Source organism: Microcebus murinus, chromosome 1 (genome assembly GCF_040939455.1).
Source record: "Microcebus murinus isolate Inina chromosome 1, M.murinus_Inina_mat1.0, whole genome shotgun sequence".
Classification (NCBI taxonomy): Eukaryota; Metazoa; Chordata; class Mammalia; order Primates; family Cheirogaleidae; genus Microcebus; species Microcebus murinus.
In genome coordinates this window covers 133492958-133515644 of record NC_134104.1, presented here as the reverse complement: position 1 = coordinate 133515644, position 22687 = coordinate 133492958, and the positions used below count along the sequence as shown (strand labels likewise).

The 22687-nt window shown below is 37.1% G+C and overlaps 1 protein-coding gene and 1 non-coding gene across 3 annotated transcripts in view; one reads left to right on the top strand and one right to left on the bottom strand.

Annotated features, from left to right (window-relative positions):
- The window catches only part of RARB (retinoic acid receptor beta), a 702725-nt gene that overhangs the window by 538252 nt on the left and 141786 nt on the right, over positions 1 to 22687 (bottom strand). The window lies entirely within an intron of this gene.
- LOC142874983 (U6 spliceosomal RNA) lies at positions 16379 to 16482 on the top strand. The gene has a single exon (XR_012922566.1). It is a non-coding gene; the product is annotated as a U6 spliceosomal RNA (small nuclear RNA).

The following is a 22687-nucleotide window of genomic DNA, read 5'->3' as shown; positions in this document are numbered from 1 at the left end:
TCTCTACAGGCTTCTCTTCACATGGATGGCTTGAATTTTCTTATGTAAAATTCAAGATAGAAAAGGAATGAAAGCAGAAGCTTCCAAGACTCCTGAGACCTGGGCCCCAAACTGGCACAGCACATTCTATTGTTCCACCAAAGTCAAAAGAAAAGCCCTGCTTCAAAGGGGAGGGGAAACAGACTACATTTCTTGGTGGGAGAAGAGACAGTTACATTGAAAAAGGGCATGTGGAACTGAAGGCCATCTTTGGAGGGAAAAGCCACAAAATGGCTTAAGTCACGTAACAGGGGAAAAAGTGCTGTTTCTGCTTGAGTTGATAAGGGGATAGGATAAGTCTCAAGTTGCCGGCTGCCATCTTGTCACGTGAGTAAAAAACAAAGAATGGAGCCAACCCAGAGTTGAGAAAGGTAGACAACGGCCTGACAATATTAAGTTCTTAAATCCAACCATGCCTCAAGCTAATACTATCCTAGACGTTACAATTTTTTTTGAGGTAAAACATTCCCTTTTATGTTTAAGCTAGTTTTAGTTGTGTTCCTGTCGCTTGTAATCAAAACAATCCTGAGTGACACAGTACACAGCAAAGGAACTAGTCCAATCCCCCCTTGAGCCCCAAAGTTTGGTGGGAGCATTGTCTGAACTCCAGCCCTTACTTCTCTAGCAGAGCCATTTAGCAAGGCCATCTTCAGGCTGCAGGTTACACTGTCCTCAATTATCCTAGCCTAGAACTGGTTGAGGGTTTATCCACAATGGCTGATGCTGATATTGTCAATGAGATGAGAGGAAATGGTGATTAAGGGCCCAAGTCAAAGGTCAGGGCCCAGGAAGCAATAGCAAGCATGGGGTCTACATGGCAGGCTTATGAACAAAACAGGAAAACAAATAACAAAGGTAGGAGATTAGATGGCCAAATAGTAGGGAAAACAGAAGAGATCAGGGTGAATTCAGAGAAACCAGGTGCATTTCTGGAGACCTCTGTAATGGCATATAAATGCATGTTTCATCTGAGCCATTTCAGCAAGCCAAAGGTGTTTCTAGGTTGACCAAGGATTTCAGATAGTTCCAAGAGTTTTAAGCAAAACTAAACTGTGGTCTTCATGCCAAAGTTTATCTTAAACCCCACACTGACTCCAGACCTAATGGAACCACTCGGTTACTTCTTCAAGGCAATGCTGTTTGCAGCATGCTGCCTAGGTCTGTGGTGATTGAAATGAAATTGGACTTGAGCAGAACTAGTCAGGTTAGCAATACTACAAGTGGGTCTGTGCAAGGTAAAAATTTGCTAGGATCCCTTACATGCCCATCTACCCTTTTCCCATATACACCAATTATTTTGTGTGTCCAGGTCAATCAGATTTCAACCTGAGAAAAATATCAAGAAGATTCTTTAATACTAGCAGCTATTATTATTAAGAATGCTAACTATGGTTCCAGAAACTATACCAAGCAACTCAAAATCAATCTCTTATTTTCTCTAGGGAATTGGCCTTATTATTGTTTCCATTGTTTAGTTGTGCCCAGTATATTGTTCATGTACAAAGCCAGAAAATCAAATTTTTCTATTTTATAAACAAAACCTTTGTGTACCTATCACTTTTTTATGTAGATTACTTTTCCCATATAAATAGGATAAAGTGTCTCATTTTTCCTGCTACCTAAAGGAAAAGAAATATAAATCAACTCAAACAACATTTAGAAGAACCTCACTCATTAAAAAGTCAAAATATGCCAACCTGCAGCAGCAATGATAGGACATTTTCCTTTTCAGGCCTTTTGTGTGTGTGATAAGACAGCAAAATTGAAATCAGTATATCATTCAAGTTTCTAACATCTAGTAGTGAGCAGCTAACAATCCTGTGGAACACTGAGCCCTCCACTACAGTTTCTGAACCTGGCTGATTATCTGCATTCACATGGAGCTCATTGAAAATACTCATTCTGTTGCCCTACTCAAGACCTTCTGAATCAAAACATCTGGGTATGGGACTAAGGAATAACTTTTTAAACACTTTCCAGGTGATTTGGCTTGGCAGCTAGATTTGTGAACCACTTTCTTATTAACAAGAAACAAACTGCTTTAAAAATCAAAGATTTTCTACATATTAGTATTTTAGGATGTTAATATCAGCATGAAATATTTAACATATGCATCAAGACACTTTTGAAATGCCTCTGATTTCCTGTTCAGTATTTAGTGGGGCCAATACAATCCAGACACATGAAGACAGAGACATTTACTCTATCCACGTCTGCAATGAAGCTTAATTACCACGTTCCCCAGTGACATATGTTGAATTGGAAGCATCTATTTCTTATTGTTGGATTTCTAATCCAGTGTGAGCAATGTCAGCCCTGTATGCCCTATTAACATTGTACTCTCCTTATGTTCTTTGCTTAGAACAAAATGGTACCTCTTTTCTCTAGGGACTGGATCAAGATTTAGAGCTCTGACCAACTCCATGCCTTTGTGATTATGCTGTTAACTTAAATCCATATTTTGCCTTAGATACACATGATTCCCAGGTGTGGGGCTGGTCTTCTATGTGGATTATAAAGTCCACCAAGGACATTCCAATTTCTTTGACATTGCATGCAGCCTTGAAGCAGTAACTGCCAGAGTAGGCATGCAAGATAAAAACCTGCTCACTGAGAAAGTACATGGATAGACAGATGAATGACCTGAATCTTAATGTTTAATTGGATTTTCAGCTGGCTACTGAGATCTTTGTCAATCTAAGGTGAAGAAAGAAAGTTGCACACCTACCCTCTTTGAGCCTTAGTTTCTCACCTATGAAATAGAGATGAGAAAGGAAAGACAACTCCTAAGGTCTCTTCTAGCCTAATATTAACTAAATATAGCTACAGTTGGATGGATAAATACATTTGGTTTTACCATCAAAAAAATTTTAAGCTTTCATTAATTAAAAAAAGTCAATGACATATATACACAACGCATTTCCTCATCTTCAGGTTTTGTTCAAATGTCACCTTCTCAGTGAGCTCCTCCCCTGACTGCTATATTTACAGCTTGCAGCCTCTCCTCAACTTCCCCCTGATCTTTTTATTGGTCTCCACAGCACTATCACCATCTACTTGTTTATTCCATTTATTGCTGGCTCCCCTTCACTAGAATGCAAGCTCCATGAAGGCAAATGTTTCTGTCTGCTTCATTCCCTTCTATCTCCTTAGCACCTTGCTAGGCACATCATGGACATTCAGTGGATAGTTGCTGAATCAAGGAATCAACAAATAGTAATGGAGCAGATATAGATTAGCTTGATTCAATTTAAGGAACACAAACAGAGCCACTAGTATAAACAAGTATGGTACATGCTGGCCCTTAGGGGTCACAAAAGGGGTACAGGGCCTTGCTCTTGAGGCAACGAAGAGTCTGGAGAGATGATACGAGGCAGAGTTGCTTAAATATCAAGGAGAGCCACAGCGATATTTTGTCAGAGTTGAAAGGAAGGAGTGATTAGTTCTGACCAGAGAAGGATCAGGAAGGGTTTATGGACGGTGTCCTAGGAGTTGACCCAAGAAGAACGGTGACACTAGGTGAATCACTAAACCACCTTGAACATCACTTTGCTCTTCTAGAAGAAAAAAGTCCCCCTTCCAGGGGAGGTGTACAGGTTAAGTGAGGTAACAAACATGAAAGTGCTCACTTTAGTGCAACCTGATAAAAGATCCTCCAGTGTTCGTTGAATGTGAATTCCTACAATAATCTGTTGCTCCCAAAAGTACCAAGTATAATGGTGGACGTAGATTTAAATTGCTGGAAATACATGTATCTAGACAACTATGCATACAAAGTAAAAGACAACACTTTCATATTTATATATTAGACTCATTGTATGTTGTAATTACAGTTTTTTCTTACCCTTGTGAATGCATAGTTACAAAATTGACTGTCATAGCAATTCTTTTAATTCTAATTTTTAAAAAGTATTACTTGTGCTAGTTTGAACAGTACAGAAAAAGAAATTTTTCATTTAAGTTTTGCAAAGGCATGGATTCACTAAAGGCATGGACTATTTAAAATATGAACTCTCATGGAGTAAAGGTGTCAAACTAATCAGATGTGTTTCTTAAGGCTTTCTTAGATCCTCTGTTCCTTAGGGCCTCAGAATATTGGGACCCTATATTACAAGAGAAAGAAAAGGGTAAGTTACACTAAGAAAACCTTTACCTGAACTAAGGTTATAATAAACAATCAGTCAAAGGGTCATGACCCAGGATTTTGGACTGGCAGAAGGTAAGAGGGGCTACTTGAACGAGACAGCCTGGCTTTTATAAAATAAGAAACGGCTTTGACGTCAGTGCCGTCCCTGAACTGAACTGCTTAAAGGTTCAAATTGGGTTCAGTTAAATTATCCCTTCCTTCCTGCTTGTCTCCTCTTCCACTGCTTCCCCTAACCCTGACACTGCAGTCATTCCACTCTGACCTTTGCCAGACAGAACAAGGCAAAGGAGCATATTTCCCATCCCTCTTCTAAGCCTTCTGGAACAAGGTTTATCCCAAAGCTGATAATAGAGACGTGGTGAGGAAAGATCAGTTAGGGTGAGGTTGGGGTAGGAATCCCTTGGAGATTCAGGCTATGGAATGCCTGACACAGTGCCCCAGTGTTGCCAGTAACATACCAAGGCAAAGTGTGAGTGGGGACTGCCTCCTGACAATTACAGATTCCTGTTCCTAAGGGAATGACCTGAAATCAGAGATCTTAAAACAACTGCCTCAAGTTAGAGCTGCATTCTAGACCCATAGGATCTGAACTTTTATGCTGATCACCATTACCCAATTTTACGTGTGAGGAGGACTAGAGGGAGAAAAGAGAGAGACTGAAGGCCATGATTAAGTGCAATTGTGGATGTGGTTAAATATTGGAATATTTTTAATATGTAAAAATGGCATGTGTGATTACTTTTAAAGGGAAAACTGCTCCATTAACTAAGAATTATAGACCCAAGTAGATGTATCTTCTGTCAGTCTTTCTATCCCTAATCCCTACACCCATGGTTTCTTCTCTCTTTTTAAGAGTTACAGAATTTTAAAGATATTATTTTGTAGTTAGCCAAGTATGTCCAAAATTAAGTGATTTGCTCAAAGACACCAACCAATTGTGACAAATCCCAAATCTGGTCTCTTGGTCCCTGTACCAGACACCAAGGGAGTTAACAGACCACATTGCTTTTTCAGCAAAGACTTCATTTCCTTGCTTTTAGCTCTGAAGCAAATTCAGTATTACTAGAAATAACAGATCTTGAGAAATTAAAACCAATGAAGAGGATACTCATTGCTATAATAAGGATTCTACTGTAATGTTATCATTTACTTGTAGAAGTTCTACATAATGACAAACTGGAAATGATAAATATGAATTTGGGAAGCATATAAAGGAACAGGTCATGTTGCAATGACAAAAATATCTGCCATGGGCTACATTAAATTAGGAGTGCTTACATGAAACATCTTGAGGGTCAGGCTGGTAATAAATATGTGAATCAGACGGGGTTAAAAAGGTAGGAAAATCTTCCAGAAAGGTAGACTGACTTGGAGCAAAGTATTTTGATGATGAGGTCTAGAAAAAACAGATGAAATAATGGTGATGATGATCTTGTTTCCAAGTATTAGAGAAGTACCAAGGCAGCCAGGACTTGAGGGACCAAGAAAATCTGAGGTGAACTCAATATTCTACACCAATTTCTCTGCCAAGTTATTAAAAAACCTTTAAAGCAGTTATCTTGAGGAAGCTGAAGAGATGGGAAGGTAGCTACTCAGAGGCAGAACCTAGACAGAGCTTTCATCATCTTCTCAAGATTGAACTGGAGTTCAGAGCTACTATGGCAGCTAGGACTTGAGAGGCCAAGTTCTTGTAGCAAACAAAGCAGGCAAAACAAATTTATGGTGATTCAAGTTAGAGTAGGGATGATCAATGTGCTGGAGGAAATGGGTAGGATCAGGGAGGCACAGGAAGGCTTCAACCCAAGTGACAAAATTATAGGGAGTGATAGGGCTTATTGCAAAGTCGTAAAATATGCAAGCCCTGCCTAAAGGCATTCAAATTCATATATCCTAAAAACTCTGTATTGCCCAAAGAAAACACTCTTAGGAGTCATTTTTCAGCCTGCAGGCCAAGGTATCTATGTTTAGGTTACCTATTACAGGAGCTACAAATACAAATATCTATAGAAGAGACTTTAAGATTCAATTAACATTATAGAGCATTTTATATGGCAAAAAGCTATGCTAAGGCCTTACATTTTCTTGTTTTAACATACCCATAAAAACCCTCAGTTAGGCATAGAATGGTCATCATAGTATCAATACTCAGGTTCTATAAATTTACCTAAGGTTATCCTATGGGTATATGGCAGGACATGCTATCCAACTATGATCGTCCGACCCCAAGTCCAGGCTTCTCCCCAGTACAAAAACAATGCAGATTGCAGAGCACCGAAGTACCTAAAATGTTGCAAATCAGAATGAAGATAAAGCATCATTGAGCCCCAAACCAAAGATAAGATGTGCCTTTCAAGAATGACAGTCACTGTACAATGGGACTTGAGGCTTACTAAGCCCATACTCACTGGAACTTTTGTAAGTTTTCTTCTTTTTCCTATTTTATTGTTTTACAACAAGTGTATGCACCACGTTTAGAAAATACTGGTATGGTTTTGGTAGCCAGCATTGAGTTCCACATTTAGAATAACATCATTTATAAATTAGGTACTCCTCAGTGATGTGCACTGACTAGGGCAAGATTAGAAGCCAATGTTGCAATTTCCTTTCTTTTCCTATTTGTAGATTCAGGCTCCGTGTCCTGTTGCTTTATTGCAAGTTTTAAAAATATCATTGCATTTGTGTTACATCTTTTGGGTTTGGCAGATGCTAAAAGTTTAAAGTATAAATCAAACTCAGGATTGAAAGTCACAGCAGTTCATTTTAGGATTCTTTGCAAAATTAATACTCAAAAATCAAAAGGACTACATAAATACTACAGGTTATTACAATATATTACATTAGAGGACATTTAATCACTGACCTTTTCCCTTTTCATATACAGAGTTCTAGGACATAAAATATGTGTTGTTGAAAAAGTTGCATTTGGTGAGTTTATAAATCAAGTAAGTACTTTAAACAGCAACACTCAAAACAGGTGTAATGTCCACCTGGAATAAGTGTGGTCTCAACTAGAGGAACAGAGTAGATAAAAATAAATCTATATTCAAAACCTATTATTTTTTTATCTCATTGCTTGACATTATAGGACATTTAATAGGCCTTGATTAAATCAGAAGTGACCAAACACTGAAGGCTTTTTTATGATTACTTGTTTCTGTTTTATCATTTTAAAAATAGAAAGAGCTATCAAATTTACCTCCAAAAATGCAATTTCCAATCTCTTGGGCAACATCCATCCCAATGTTCCTAAACTAGCAACTAGAAGAGAATATAAAAGGATACTTTGTTTTTAGAGATTTTTAAATAGCAAAGTTTGAGTTCCACAACCATTCGATTACAGAATGTATGGTTTTCCTTACCTTTTAGAAAGAGCAAAGATTTTACCTGCTATATATCTATTGATTAAACATTTATTTTTTTCTCCTATCAAGTGAATCACATTGTAATTTCTTACGGTTCAAACTAAAATATGCCAGGCACACTTACAAATACTGAGTAGGAACAAAATAGACAAAATGTCTGTTTTTATAAAGTTTGGCTGAGTTTAGGTAAACAAACTAAAGGATCAGTGCCTATAAGATGCTATGCATATGAAGCTGTAAATGGAGAAAATACACTGAAGGGAGACTATTTCACAAGGTGGTCAGAAAGGGCCAAATGTAAGATGACGTTTGAGTAGAGACCAAAAGAAAATGCATGAACCATTTGGGTATCTGACGGGAGAACATTTCAGGCAGAGGCAACAGTGAGTGCAAAAGCCCAGAGATGAAACTATCATTGGCCTCTTTTAGGAACAGCAAGGAAGCCAGTGTGGCTGGAGTATGTAAGAAAGGGGAAAGAGTGGGAATGAAGTCATAATGGGCTACATAATATAAAGCCTTTTGGAGCTTTGACTTCTAAGTTAAGTGAAACTGGAAACCACTGAAAAGTTCACAGAAAAATGACATGTGATTTGCACATAAAAAGGTTGCGCTGACACTGGGTAGAAATGATACCATGAGGAGTATAGTGCCAGCTTCCAAGATAGCCTCTCGTCTCACACTCTTGTGTAGTCCCTTCCACACTGAACTGGGCTGACCCATCCAACCAGCAGGATATATGTGGATGACGGTAGATGACTTCCAAGGCTAGGTCATAAAAGACACTGTGACCTCCATCTCGCTCTCTTGGCTCACTTGCTCTGGGGAAGCCAGCCACCATGCTGTAAGGACACTCATGGAGCCCTACAGAGAGGCTCATGTAGTGAGGAACTACCTGCCTGTAGTCAGCAGTAACTTGCCAGCAATTTAAGTGAGTCACCTTTGCAGCCAATCCTCTAGCCCTAGGTAAGTCTTTAGTCACTTCGTGAGAAGCCGTTAGGCAGAGCCACCAGCTCAGCTGCTCCCAAATTCCTGACCAACAGAAACAATGAAATGATGTTTTTTTGGTTTTTTTTTAGAGAACTAGGTATTGGTATAATTTCTTACATAATAATAGATAACTGACATAGGAAAGGGTGAAAACAGTGATGTGAGAACAAGCAAAGAAACTAAGTAGGAGGCTATTTCAGTCATTCAGAACCTGGCAATCTGGACTAATTGGTAGCAATAGGGAGAAGTGCTGAGATGTTAAATATATTGCTTATAGATTTGATATGGGGTATGAGAAAAATGAATCTACGATAACTACAAGATTTGGGCTTGAATGACCAGCAGAATGGAACTTCCATTGGCTAAGTAAGGGAAGCTACTGAAAGAAACAGAAGTGGAAAACTGGAATTCAAAATAATCAAGTACATAGAACTTCCCAACACTATTTGAAGAGTCACAATAAGAGTATTTTATAACACTTCAAAAAAATACTATCCAGTAGTTGACTTTCATAGGTAATAAACAATGAAACTGTCAACTAAACTTTTCAGTTGTCTCATTTAACAACTCAAAATTTGGGAAGGGTTAACTATTAGGAATGAGAGGAGACTAGACAGTTTCATGGGGATCTAAATGTCACACAGTGGAAGTGACAATACTATAGGCTATGGTTTGAATGTCCCCTCCAAAACTCATGCTGAAATTTAATTGTCATTGTGACACTATTAAGAAGTGAGGCCATTGAGAGGTGATTAGGCCATGAGAGGTCTGCCCCTAGGAATGGATTAACCCTGTTATTATGGGTGTGGATTCATCATACAAGGGCAAGTTCAGCCCTCACTCTTGCCTTCTTTCTGCCTTTCTGCCATGTGATGACTTTCACCACAGGATGACACAGCAAGGTGGCCCTCATCACATGCTGGCCCCTTGATCTTGAACTTCCTGGCTTACAGAACTATGAGCCAATAAATTTCTGTTCATTGTAAGTCACCCAGTCTCAGGTATTCTGTCATAGCAGCACAAAAACTAAGACGCCACATTTCACTAAATCTCATTCTATTTTTCTCTTTTTGGGTATACAGGAAGAATCTTTGAGAGTTTCATGCTATTAAGTTCAGGCCAAATGACTATATTCTGCCCAATAAGATATGGCTGTGAATGACATGGTCATAATTGACCTGGCCTTCAAAGACATTCCATAAAACCTTCGTGCTCTCTCTTCCCTTACTACTAGGACTTGTTGAAATGGTGGCACAAAAAGATAAAACTTGGAACCGTGAAATTCCACATGGAGGAAATTTGCATTAGACTGTGAGAGAAGCAAACATTCCCTAGGCTAAGCTGCCAAGATTTGGTGTTTGTTATCACAGCAAAACCTATCCTATACTATCATGTGTGATCTACATGCTCAGATGAGGCCAATCTGTTTTCTCAGGTTAATTCCTTGGCCAGAAGGGAGCTCAATGCTATTGTTAAACTGTACCACTTCTCCAAACTATAGGGGCCCAGAAGTATTGATCCCATCAGTGAAAATGGAGGCAAACTTTTACAAGCCTTTTTGGTGGCTTTTTGTCTATATATCTGTCCCTATCACCTTCAGGCAAAGAGTGGTTTCCTTACTAATTCATTCCATAAATTTTTTGTTTAGTAAATAGCCTTATTTTAGCATATTTTAATTACAAGTTTCTTCAATGCGAGGTCTTTGTATTCATCTTCATTTTCTGCCTTTCTGACTGCCTAACACATAGAAGGTGCCAAATGAATGTTGGACATGTTAATAAGGCTGGTAGTTGTACCCATTAAAACATTTACATGTACTATTGCTGTCATAATATGACATATCAATGTTTCATTACCAGGGTTATTTTTCATTTAATAGAACAGACTACACTATAATTTCAGTACTATGTTAATAAATTGCATTCAGTCCAGGTCTATCCTGACATGCTGAGCTTTCCCTGCCAAGCTGGTCTCACTATATGATGTCTTTTCTGCTTTTCCTTCCCTAATGAAATACCCTGTAATTATTCCTAAGGAAATTTATTTCAATAGCATGTTTTTTCCCCTTGCATTACAGTCTTTTACCTTAGAACAACAATTTAAGCAGAGTTATAAAACACAGAGAAGCAAAGCCAAGCAAAGGCTAGAAGTGAATTGATGGCATCACAACATTATACACAACAAAAGATCAGAAAAATTATTCAACGATTGAGGAATAATTAAGTTCTATTGCATCTATTCAAACAATGCTACATGGCTAATAAGTTTATGTATAAGGATCTTTTACTGTAAAGATAGTCCTACCAAATGCTTCTATAACATTAAGTAGGTACCAGATACTTTTCTAAGCACTTTATATATAAATTTAGTAGATCTCTCTGTGAGACAGATATTCTTATCTCCATATTATAGATGAAACAAAGCCATTAAGGTTATTTGTTCAAGTTTTTATATATGTACACACAGAATATACATCTATATACATATGTAAATAAGTGATATACATATATAACACATATACATATATGTATAGACATTATGTATACATGTATATATGTACCATAGAAAAAGCTGATAGGAAATATGCCAAATGATTAAGTGACTTTCTGATTCTTAATTTTAAAATTACTTAACTCTATTTTCTATGATAAACTTTATAATCTACACAAAGGCCATTTTTAACTTAAAAATGAAATAAGATGGATGCATTCACATAGAACCTAGTGAATTAAACTCTTCAAAGCTTTCTAGGCTGGATGATGCCCAGTGTGTGATGGTGTGACTGTCCTGAGATGATTCACTCTTTCTCATCAGTGTCTCCTTTGTGCCAGGTAGTGTTCCAAGCACTGGGGATGGAGTATATGAACATTTCCAGAGTCAGAATAAATGTCTACAGCAGGAGTCCTCAAACTTTTTAAACAGGGGGCCAGTTCACTGTCCCTCAGAGTGTTGGAGGGCCGGACTATAGTTTAAAAACAACTATCAACAAATTCCTATGCACACTGCACGTATCTTATTTTGAAGTAAACAAACAAATGGGCAAAAACACCCGCATGTGGTCTGCGGGCCACAGTTTGAGGGTGCGTGGTCTACAGGGTGCTATGTTTCAGTGAGGTACAAATGATCTTGTGTATCACCTGAAGCAGATAGAAAACCTCACAAAAGTGTGAACTGTGCCCTCCCTTGTGTCTTCATACCCTGCCCTGTATGGCTGTCACAGAGGGGGTGCACAATAAATATTGAGTGAATGCTGTCATGTCCCAGGTTAAACCAAATATCCCTTCTCTAAATCCACCACCCTGTGAAGCCCATGTATGAACAGTAGTCATAGGATCCAGTGAGCACATTTCCATGATCAAAGTAGCTACAAAAAAAAGGAATTTGAGATAGGAAAAAATGTGCAAATTAGTTCCAGTTAGCAGAGATGAGATGGAGCAATATTTATCAACATTTCTGAAGTCAGACACACCATTCTGGGTTATTTCTTGTCAGTAACACAGTGGTGCATATTAGGATGCAAGTGGCACCACATGGCTGATACCTCATCTTTCTGGTAACTAAGGAGATGGGGCCACAGTCCATCACTGAGGTGCTCACCAACACCCATGTGTAAGACAGATCTCTCCCACCGCTCCCACATATTTTTCCCCCGTGAGGGAGAGAAGACAGTTGAAGAGAATAAAGGCAAAAGTATTCACATTACTATTCTGCTGAGTAGTTTGGGAACATATCAAACCCTCTCATGAAAGTCATCTGTTCCTTTGACCAAATTAGAACTCTAGATGGAATGTCTTCACATTCTTGAAGCAGGGCCACTGCTAAAATATTCTCATGCCTGGCAACTGTTTTCCCTCAGAAATAAAAACCACAGCTGGTTTTGTATTATTTATTTTGGGTAAAGACATTTTAAGACTTGCCTTTAACTGTGACAATTTCTCTCTACTGAAGAAAGCCACAATTTAATCTTTATATTAATGTTTGCAACAAATACATAACAAAATGTGGTGTGTGCGTATGTGTATATATACATACACATACACACACACCCCAGAGAGTATTACTCAGCCATAAAAAAAATGAAATAATGTTTTTCCTGCAGTCTGGATGGAACTGGAGACAGTTATCCTCATTGAAGTATCTCAGGAATGCAAAAGGGAACACCACATGTACTCTCTAATAATTTGGAATTAATTGATGAGCACACAGGCCATTGGAAGTCAAGAAGGGGGAGAGCTAAAAACTTACCTATCAGATACAATGAACACTATTCGGGTGGTGATCACTCTCATAGCCCTGACTTAAGCATTATAACAGCTATCCATGTAACAAAACATTTGTACCCCTTAGTATTTTGAAACAAAAAATCATAGGTGGATATTATGAATAACTTTATTCTAATATTTGAAAACATAGATAAAACAACTTAGTAAGTACCAAACACTGACTCAAAGAAAGTGGAAAACTCAAATAGATCTATGCTATTGGCTGAAATATGTTCCTTCAAAATTTGTATGTTGAAGTCCTAACCCCTAACACTTCAGAAGGTGACTGTACTTGGAGACAGGGCCTTTACCAAAGGCCATTAAGGTAAAATGAGGTCACAAGAGTGGCCCCTAATGCCATGTGACTGGTGCCCTTCTAAGAAGAGAACGTTAGGGTACACAGAGGCAAGATCGTGGGAAGACACAGGGAGCAGATGGCCGTCTACAAGCCAAGGAGAAAAATTTCAGAAAAAAAATCAGCTCCTTGATCTTGGACTGTAAGATTCAGAATTGTGAGAAAATAAATTTCTGTTTAAGCCACCCAGACAATGGGATTTTGTTATGGCAGCTCTAGCAAACTAATACAATCTGTAGCCATGAAACAGTTCAGTAATGTTTTTTCTCAATGTATCAAAAAATACCCACCAGATTTTCTTTGGCTTTAGAGCCATGAGTATCAGACTCTTTTGTTACTTGATAGATATCTACTACTTGATAGACAACCTCTATTAATGTCTTAGACAAGCTGTTTAAGAGGATAGAAAGATGAAAGCTTAACTCATTTTATAATTATCTTGACATAAAAACCAGGGGAGAAAATAGGCAAAAAAGGAAACATATGTCAAACTTACTTAGAAACATAGATGCGAATGTCCTAAATATTAAAAAACAATCAAGTGCAATGTTTATCTCAAAATGAAAGATGATTGACTACTAAGAAATTTACTTCTACTTCTTTCCCTTCCCCTCTGTACAAGGAAAGGCTATCATGGGACAAAGCAAATTAGTCATACACATTAGGGTGGGGTGGGAGAGCAAGTCAAGGTAACCAGAGGTATCAGAGCCCTTGTGGGGTGGCAAGGGTGCCCACCTGGGGAGTGCCCTGTGTGAGGAGTGATAAATGGGCCATCAGACAGGCAGTGGTAGGACGCAGAGCCTTAGCAGGGGAGGAAGGGTACAAATAGGAGGGACAGTTTGGCATGGAGTATTGGTCACCCTGGGGGGAGGGCGTTAATCTTGGGGGTGGGGGAAGTAGAGAACAGACCAGCACAGTGTCACAGCCAAGCTGTGTGTAAAGGAATGGCTAAAGAGGCAGTGTCAGATATGACATTAAAAGAGGGGTGGAGGGAGAGAAACTCCATTTGACTCAGTAGATGCAGAAAAAGCATTTGATAATCCAATATGCTACCTATATGCATTTAAAAGTTTTATCACACCAATAGTAGGAAATTTCCCAAACCTGTGGTACAAATTGCACTTAATGTGAAACATCATAATTCCCTTAAAATTAGGAAAACTACATGGATATTGCAAGATTGACTTTCTTTTGAACACTGTATCTCACTGTAATGCAATAATATAAGAAAAAATAAATAAAAAGGATATTGGAAAGAAGGGACCAAAATACTTTTTATAGATAATTGCCTATTTAGAACATTCAAAAATAATTTGCAGACTATTAGAATAAGAATTCAGCAAGCCTGCTAGTTACAAGACCAACATAAAAACAGTAACATTCCTGTACAATAGAAATTGCCAATTAGAAAATGTACTTTTAAAACTCTGTTCACAACAGCAGTAAGAGCCATGAAATATTTAGCAATCCATCTAACAAAAATGTCCAAGACCTTTATAGAGCAAATTTTAAAACCTTGCTTCAATATTTAAAGATGTCAATCTTTTCTTAAATTAGTCTACAATTCAATGCAGTTCCAAACCAAAATCCCAAGAAGGATTTCTTGGATGCTTGTCATATTAAGTTGAAATTTATATAGAAGAGTAAAGGGTCAAGAAAAAGTAAGAGTAGAAAGAAAACTTTGAAGAGTAAGAATGAGCAGCACTAAACAAACAAGAGGTAATAGCAAAGTACTACTAATGAAGAAACGATGGTCCAGGTCGAGAACCAGACAAGTAGACAAAATGAGACAGAATGCAGGTGGCAGAATAGACCTATGTATGAATCTAAACTTGGTTTGTGAGAGAAATGCAAAAATAGAACAAATCGGATCTTTCACATTGATTGCTGTAAAAAACTCTAGGTGGATCAAAAATGTAAGAGCAAAACTTTAAACTTCACAAGAAAGTATAACTAAGTACATTTATGATGTTGGATTAAGTATGATTTTTTCAAATATTTATTTTTTCAAATAAGATGTAAAAAATTCAACTATATTAAAATGAAAAACATGACAATATGTAAAAATCAATCTATAGACTGGGCCCTATATTTGCTTTGCATATAATTCACATAGATCTAGTAGCCAACACAAAAAAATAATACCTAAATAGATGAGAGTAAATGATAGGAATAAGTCATTCACAGCTGGAGCAATATGAATGGTTAATAAATAAATGAAATGATATTCAACCTGATAATCAGAAAAATATATGTTAAACATCCAGGGGAGATGACATCTCAAACCCATGATCCAGGTAAACATTAAAATATCTTGCAATATCAAGTGTTTATGAAGATGTTAGGAAGTGGGAACTTTAGCGTATTGCTGATGGAAGTGAGAATTGATACTACAATGTTAGAAAATTCTAAATGAGTAGTGTTTCCCTATGACTATAATTCCCTATCCCTATAATTCCTACTAATAAGCATTTACCTGAAAAGAACTGAAGAACCCAGGGCTATCATTCAGCTGGCACATCTAATACAGCTGTGATGATTATTTGTATCTGACATCCACTCTTGTTATTTAGTACCCCATTCTGATGGGCAGGCATTTCTGCTATACAGATTGTTAAATATTTTCACTATAAGTGCAGTAATATGTGTGTAAGTACAAGGAAAATCACTGCTGAATCACATAAAAATAAACAATGTAAGTTGCCATCCATAGGAGAATGAATAATTATACAATCACATAACAGATCATTATAATTTAGCAGTTAAACTGATAGATTAGATCTACATCTAATAATCAGATGGCACTGAGTACACAAAATTGAATTTAAAAAGTTGTAAAAGGAAGGTACGGTGGGATAGTATTAAGGTAAAATTTTCAAACAGAAGAACCAAAACTGTAAGATAACAAGAATAGGCTATAATAGAACAGACACATGAACAAGAAGTACACTTGTCAACTTCAGGGTTGTGATTACCTACACGTGGAGCAAAGAAAGGAAATGGGATTGGAAAAATATTCGACTGTACATTGGTTAATTAATTTTAATGTTTCTGAAGTAATATTTATTAAGTCTGGTAGAAAGGAAGACAATGTTACATTTTTCTGAACATTTTGTAGTATACTTGAAATATTATATAATTTTAAAAACAGGTACATATATTAATATAAAAAAGAATATGACCCAGTAACCTTGCATTCTTGACCTTGATTAAAAGATAGACATCCATACTTACTTCGGCAACACATATACTAAAATTGGGACAATACAGAGATTAGCATGGCTCATGTGCAAGGATGACATGGAAATTCATGAAGAGTTCCATATTTTTGAATGGATTAATAAAATGTGGTATATGTATACCATGGAGTACTACTCAGCCATAAAATAATGGTGAACTACCCTTTGTGACAACCTGGATGGAACCGGAGACCATTCTTCTAAGCAAAGTATTGCAAGAATGGAAAACACCACATGTACTCACTGTTAAACTGGAACTAATCAATCAACACTCACATGCACATATGGTAGTAAAACTCAGCAGAAACCAAGTAGGTGGGATGGGGGAGAATAGGGTGAGTAAATTCATACCTAAGGGGTACAACGTACACTGTCTTGGTGATGGACACACTTTTAACTTTGACTCAAATGGCACAAAAGCAATTCATGTAACCCAAATGTTTGTACCCCCATAATATTCTGAAAAAAGTCATATTTTCCAAAAAATAAACAGATATCCATATGTACTCTCACCATGATTTTGACTTTAAGTTCAATCATCCCAAATGGTAAACAAGTAGATTTGTATTAATTATACTTTCATATATAGTAACATACAGAAAATACATGGTAACCATGGAAAATATTGTGACATGAGTGTTCCAGAGAAAGGATTAGGTTTCAAGAATCTAGTTAAGAGTTGCATACACAAGACAACTACATCTAACATCTCAACCATGTGGTCATTCCCAAGTAAAGACAATTTCTCAAGTACTCTATTACTTACAGTAAAATAGATTATAAATTACAACTAAGGACGATAATTAGGGGAAAATGGAGCAAAGTCCTTAAAATTGATGCTTAAAGGAGAGAAGCAAAGAGCTATATTTTCTTGTTGGTGTTGTCTGTATTTTGTCTTGGTTTTGCTTTGTGTATGTAATTTTGTGTGCTTACACATGCACATGTGTGTTTGGGGCCTTTGTGTCCTATCTGTTTTGGGAGCAAGAAGGTTCAGACAGGGGACTGGAAGAGAACTATGTTGGCAAAGCTCAAATCTATCATCTTATTTTTCAACTTGCCCATTTAAAAGTATGTGGAGTCAAATTTAGAAAATCATTTCCTTTTCCCACCAGGATTTAGACCTAAATAATCTCTCCATCTATTTTCTCTCACAACCTGGCCGTTAGCTGCGTAGTACACTCCCTCAGGAGGGATATAAGTCTCTTGTCTTAAAAATAGAATGTATTTCTTACATTGCCCAAAGGCAAGTGAATAGTATAATAGTTTCGCATCAGAGGAACCATCTCTTTCTTTCTCTGACCGTCCCCCTCTCCTCCCCAACCCTTGCAGTGTGTGTTTAAGATAAAGATTCCATCTCACTTCTCTGGGGTCATTTTTCACACTGCATCATTGCTTCTTCCGAAGGGATTTCTTCTTTGCTGGTCTCCTTTTAATAGTCACTAAACTACTTTCCTGTTAGACTTCTATCCTGGTGACCCTTCTATATGCCTTAGTTGTCATATTTACCTTGAAATGTTTTAATAAAAAACAGAAGAGGGGTATACCAAAGAAACAGATATTGATTTTGAAATACAGACTTCCAGCACAAGAGAAATAGATTACTAAATGTTTATTTTTCCTAAACAAACATTTTTTCCTGAATTTTATGCTATAAATATATATTCCACTCAACTGAGCAAAGATTCAGACAAGTAACTTCTGGAAAGCGAATGAGAGTTATAGCACTAAAAGCTGAAGGATTAAGTAAGAATTTTCCTGAGAGAGAGACATCGTTTTATCAAATCTGTATTTTTCTGAGTAAGCAGCAGATTTCTGAGAATGAAAAGATGACCCCCTTTGAATTCTGAATGTTCTTAGGTCATGAGATTGTTGATAGGCTAACTCTTAGTTTCTTGGGCCCAGCTGAAGCTCAGAGCCCCACAGAGGTAAAACTGTTGAGGTTTGCTTTTCTGCTGTTTCGGCAAAAGGGCAGGAGTTCACTGCACAGCAATCAGGAGTTAACAGGGGGAAGGCTGCGATGTGAATCACCACACTGATTTCCAGTGAAGTTACAGTACTGCTTAGCTTCTCCAAAATAACATCTGTTATTTGAACCATAAAACACACACGCTGCAATCTCCCAGAAATTAACTACAAATTGTTTTTATTCTCTTGTTTAATGATCTTTATGAATCAATTAGAAGAAAAAAAATAGCATTATGCAAGCAGAATCCAGAGAAGACAAATTAAATTTCAGCGACATAACATTAACTACTATTAATATTTCTTTAACTAAACCCACAAAACCCATTTGGACATTAATCCCAAAGTCATCAACAAACAGCCAAGACCGATTTTTGGTAAAACTCTGCCAAAAATTTACTGCAGAACTGGAACTTTTTAATATTTATAAAATAATTTTCACATTCTGGATCTTTGATCTATATCTGCCCGATATAGATTTTCTCTTGACGTAAGGGATGGAAGTTGAGAATTTGGTTAGTAATGTCATACACGTGTACATACACATTTTGCATTTGTACCACAGTGGAAACATTTATTGCAATTGAACGCATTCTGTATAATTTTAAAGTTTTATCTTACCCCTGCGTTTTCAGTCTCACTACAGGGTAGGAACTCATAGACATTCAGTACATATTTTCTAAGTCCAAGAACTGTACTACGTAGTGTTCGGAATCAAGCAATTTATAGGTTAGCACTTAAAACCACCACTCTAGGTGATCTTACCCATGGTTCTTAGAATTATATTCAAATATTCCAAGGCTGGGGAGAAAAGCATGCTCATATATAATCCCATAAATATTTTATGGTATATTTAATATGGACACAGACGAGTGCTAAGTCTCTATTCTTAGTTTATTGTTTTTCTCTTTGCTATTTTGCCCTGTCCTTCCTGTTAGTCTGGGACTGGGGCTGCAGCAGGATACTGCCATGCATGAAGGCCCATGGCTGCCAACGTGGCAGCAGGCACCAGCCTCTGTGCAGTGACATATCTATTTAATTAACACAGCTGCTGTAGTGACTGTGTGAAGTACAAAAGAGTGGGACTGTTCTGGAAAAGGCATGGCTTGCAAAGTGGAAAAAATGAACAAAATTTCTGGAGACAAAAGACCTATGTCACCCCTTTTTCAAAAAGGCCAACATCTATTTCTTTACATTTTGCCCAACTAAAAGTTCGAACCAAGGGACTCTTGACATGTACTTTGTATTTCTTGAATCATGATCCTCAGAAAAATTCCCCCCCCCCAAGAAAATCTGTAAGGTAAAATTGTTTTGTGTAAAATTACCCATTAACACATTATACCAAAGGTTTGTTTGTTTTTCTCCTCAAGTTTAGCAGGAAAGTCCCAGAAACTATCTCACTCGCTTAACCCAAACATAATTTTGTTCAGTTGGGAAATATTCTTGTGAAAAATAACCCCCAGCAAAATGCCACAGCAGTGATGGAATCAGAGCAGGTCCAGTTGTTCTTAAGTTTAAGATATTTACACGCAATCTCAACACGCTGTTCGATTTTATGGTGCAAGAGAGAAATTATGTGATTTAAGGTAACTAGTAAGTTAGAACATGACCATGTAAAAGGGTATGAACTGAAATGACTGCTAATATTTTGCAAAGAACCCCTCACTATTTCCATTCTAGCAGTACGTGTCATTAACTGGATGTGACAGTTTATGACATGGACAAGAAGGTCAAACATGTATTTGAGGCATTTGTAGAATAAAATGAACCAGATGACCACTTTGAATTCTGAAAGTCAAAGTTCCCACTTTACAGATGAGAAAACTAAGCCCAGAAAGGGAGAAGCGTCTTGCACAGAGAAACTCAGGTGGTTAGCAGCAGAGTTCACAATAGGAGGTTATAGGCTCTTGCTTATGGAACTTACATTTTCACTGAGCTAAAAATGTTATGCATACAACATGACGTTTTACATATACATAGCAAGATGATTACTGTAGTAAGCAAATTAATCTATTTCCTCACATAGCTTTTTGTGGTTAGAGCATCTGAAATCTTTTTAGTAAATTTCCAGTATACAAAATACAGTATTATTAACTATAGTCAACATGCTTTACTTTAGATATCTAGATTTATTCATGCTATGTAACTGCAAACTTCATAGCCTTTGACCAACATCTACCTGTTTTTTCCCTACCTCTTTGCTACTATTCTACTCTAGTAACCACTATTCTACTCTGTTTCCATATATTTGACTTGATAGATTCCACATGTAAGTGTGATCATGCAAAATAAATGATTTAAGAATAAAAATTCAAAGTTTAACTAAAAAATAAAGATGTTATATGAAAGAAACCCCACCCTCCCAAACATTTCCTCTTTTCCTATCCTTCAAATGGTCCCAGCACCTAACACAGTGTTTCTCATTAGTCTATAATAAACAAATATTAGTTGAACAAATGAGCAAACATAAACATACTTTTGTCATAAACATACTTTTGTAGTAATGTAGTTTTATGTTTGCTTCTATGTTGCTATTGCTTTATATTTACTAACATTTCCACATGTTCTTTTGTCATTTAGGTTACTTTTACACTGTAACGAACAACTTGGTTTGTTTGGTTTATTTCTTCTCTTTTGCTTGGCTTAGCTTAAATTTTCAGGAAAGAATTACCAGATCAATGGAATGCATACTGTAATGAGTCTGGATTATGTAGCTAAATTGCTTTCCTAAATAATTTTATTAATCTATAATGATACCAATGATAGTGGCAAAATAGTTCCATCACAACCAAAATTAGAATTAGTGAGAATTGGAAAAAATGAAAACTAAATAGAAAATGAATTGGAAACTGCTTGCTTTTTTTACTTGGTTTATTTTATTACACTATTTCCACATGTCTTTTATAATTATATTTATTTGATTTTGAATTATATTTTCTTTAGTATCTTCATATTTAAGTGAAGTGGTGCTTCTCTTTCCCCCCCACATTTGGTAAGTTGATCACTCTCTTCCACATGTTAGGATTTACACATGAGGTTGAGGTCATAGAGAAGATAGAGCAAAGGTTCACCTTTTTATAGTATTTATAAGATAGGTTATATTTTCTATGAAATTAAGTATAACTACAAACATCATTCACACAAAGAAACAGTTCTGTAACAGTAAGATAAAAATAAAACAAAAGGAAGCATTGAAGGTATAATATGTATTTTGGTACATACATGTTCAGGTATAATTCTACCAGAATACATAAGGTCATCAGATGTGTACACCTACATGCAATATCACCAGGAAAGTGACAGTTATAGATGCTGACTAGCATGTGTGTGTTTTATTGGCAATTCAAATACCAGGAGCGGCATTGCTATCAGTGATGTGTGTAAATTTACAAAGCAAAATTTTCTTTCAATTTGTTTGGTTGCTACATTCTTGAAAATCCAATGTTTATTTAATATATTTATGTGTTTCTGTATAAAAACGAGTTATAACATAGGCTCAGATAATTGTTAAAAGGATTCTTGTGTGAATTTCAAGAAGGACATCTGAAGGTCATGCAGACACAGGACATGTGTATTCGGGGATGGGACACTAGTAGGACATTTGGCTTTCCTTGACTAAATGTTCATAGAGTCTTTCAGTCACTATGATCCCAACCCCATATACCTGAAAGCATTTCTAAAATGTCTCCAGGTATGATATTAATATAACTTTCATTATATTAAGAGCTACTTATGGAGGAGAAGTTGGCATTAGGCAGAGGGAAAGAGTTAAACAAAAACCACCAGGGAATTATGTAAAGAGAAGATGATGGAGGGAAAGAGTCAGATACTTTGGCTCTCAATTCTCTTTTCTATCTAGAGGAGAATGTATTACACAGCAGAAAGGAAAGCCAAGGAGACAGACTCTGCTTCCCACTTAGGTCTCAGAAAGGATACGGCCTCCTAATCCACCCCATCCTAGCTCCACTTGGAGAATGACCACATCAAAGCTAACTGTGCAGCACAGTGTGGTCAGGCAGAAGGAGAGCCTGAGTTTAGCTTTCCTAAACTAGCCTTGGTTCCTCTGTGGTTTGGAAGTAATCCTGAAACTCTTACACTTTGAGAAGTAGAATTCAGCTGAGATCCTGGATAAGGTATTAGGCTGGGAGGTAGAACCAGGAGGAAGACAAGGTGGTCCACCTGGGTCAAAGTCCCAGCCAGGTCTAAGGGAGGCTGTAGAACCAGTGAAAGCAGAGGTGGAGCCAAGTAAGCCAGAAAGAGCAGATGGACCCTGACCAAGCTGAGAGCGCACCCAGGCCACAAGTCCCCCCAGCTCCAGATGTCATCTGACCACA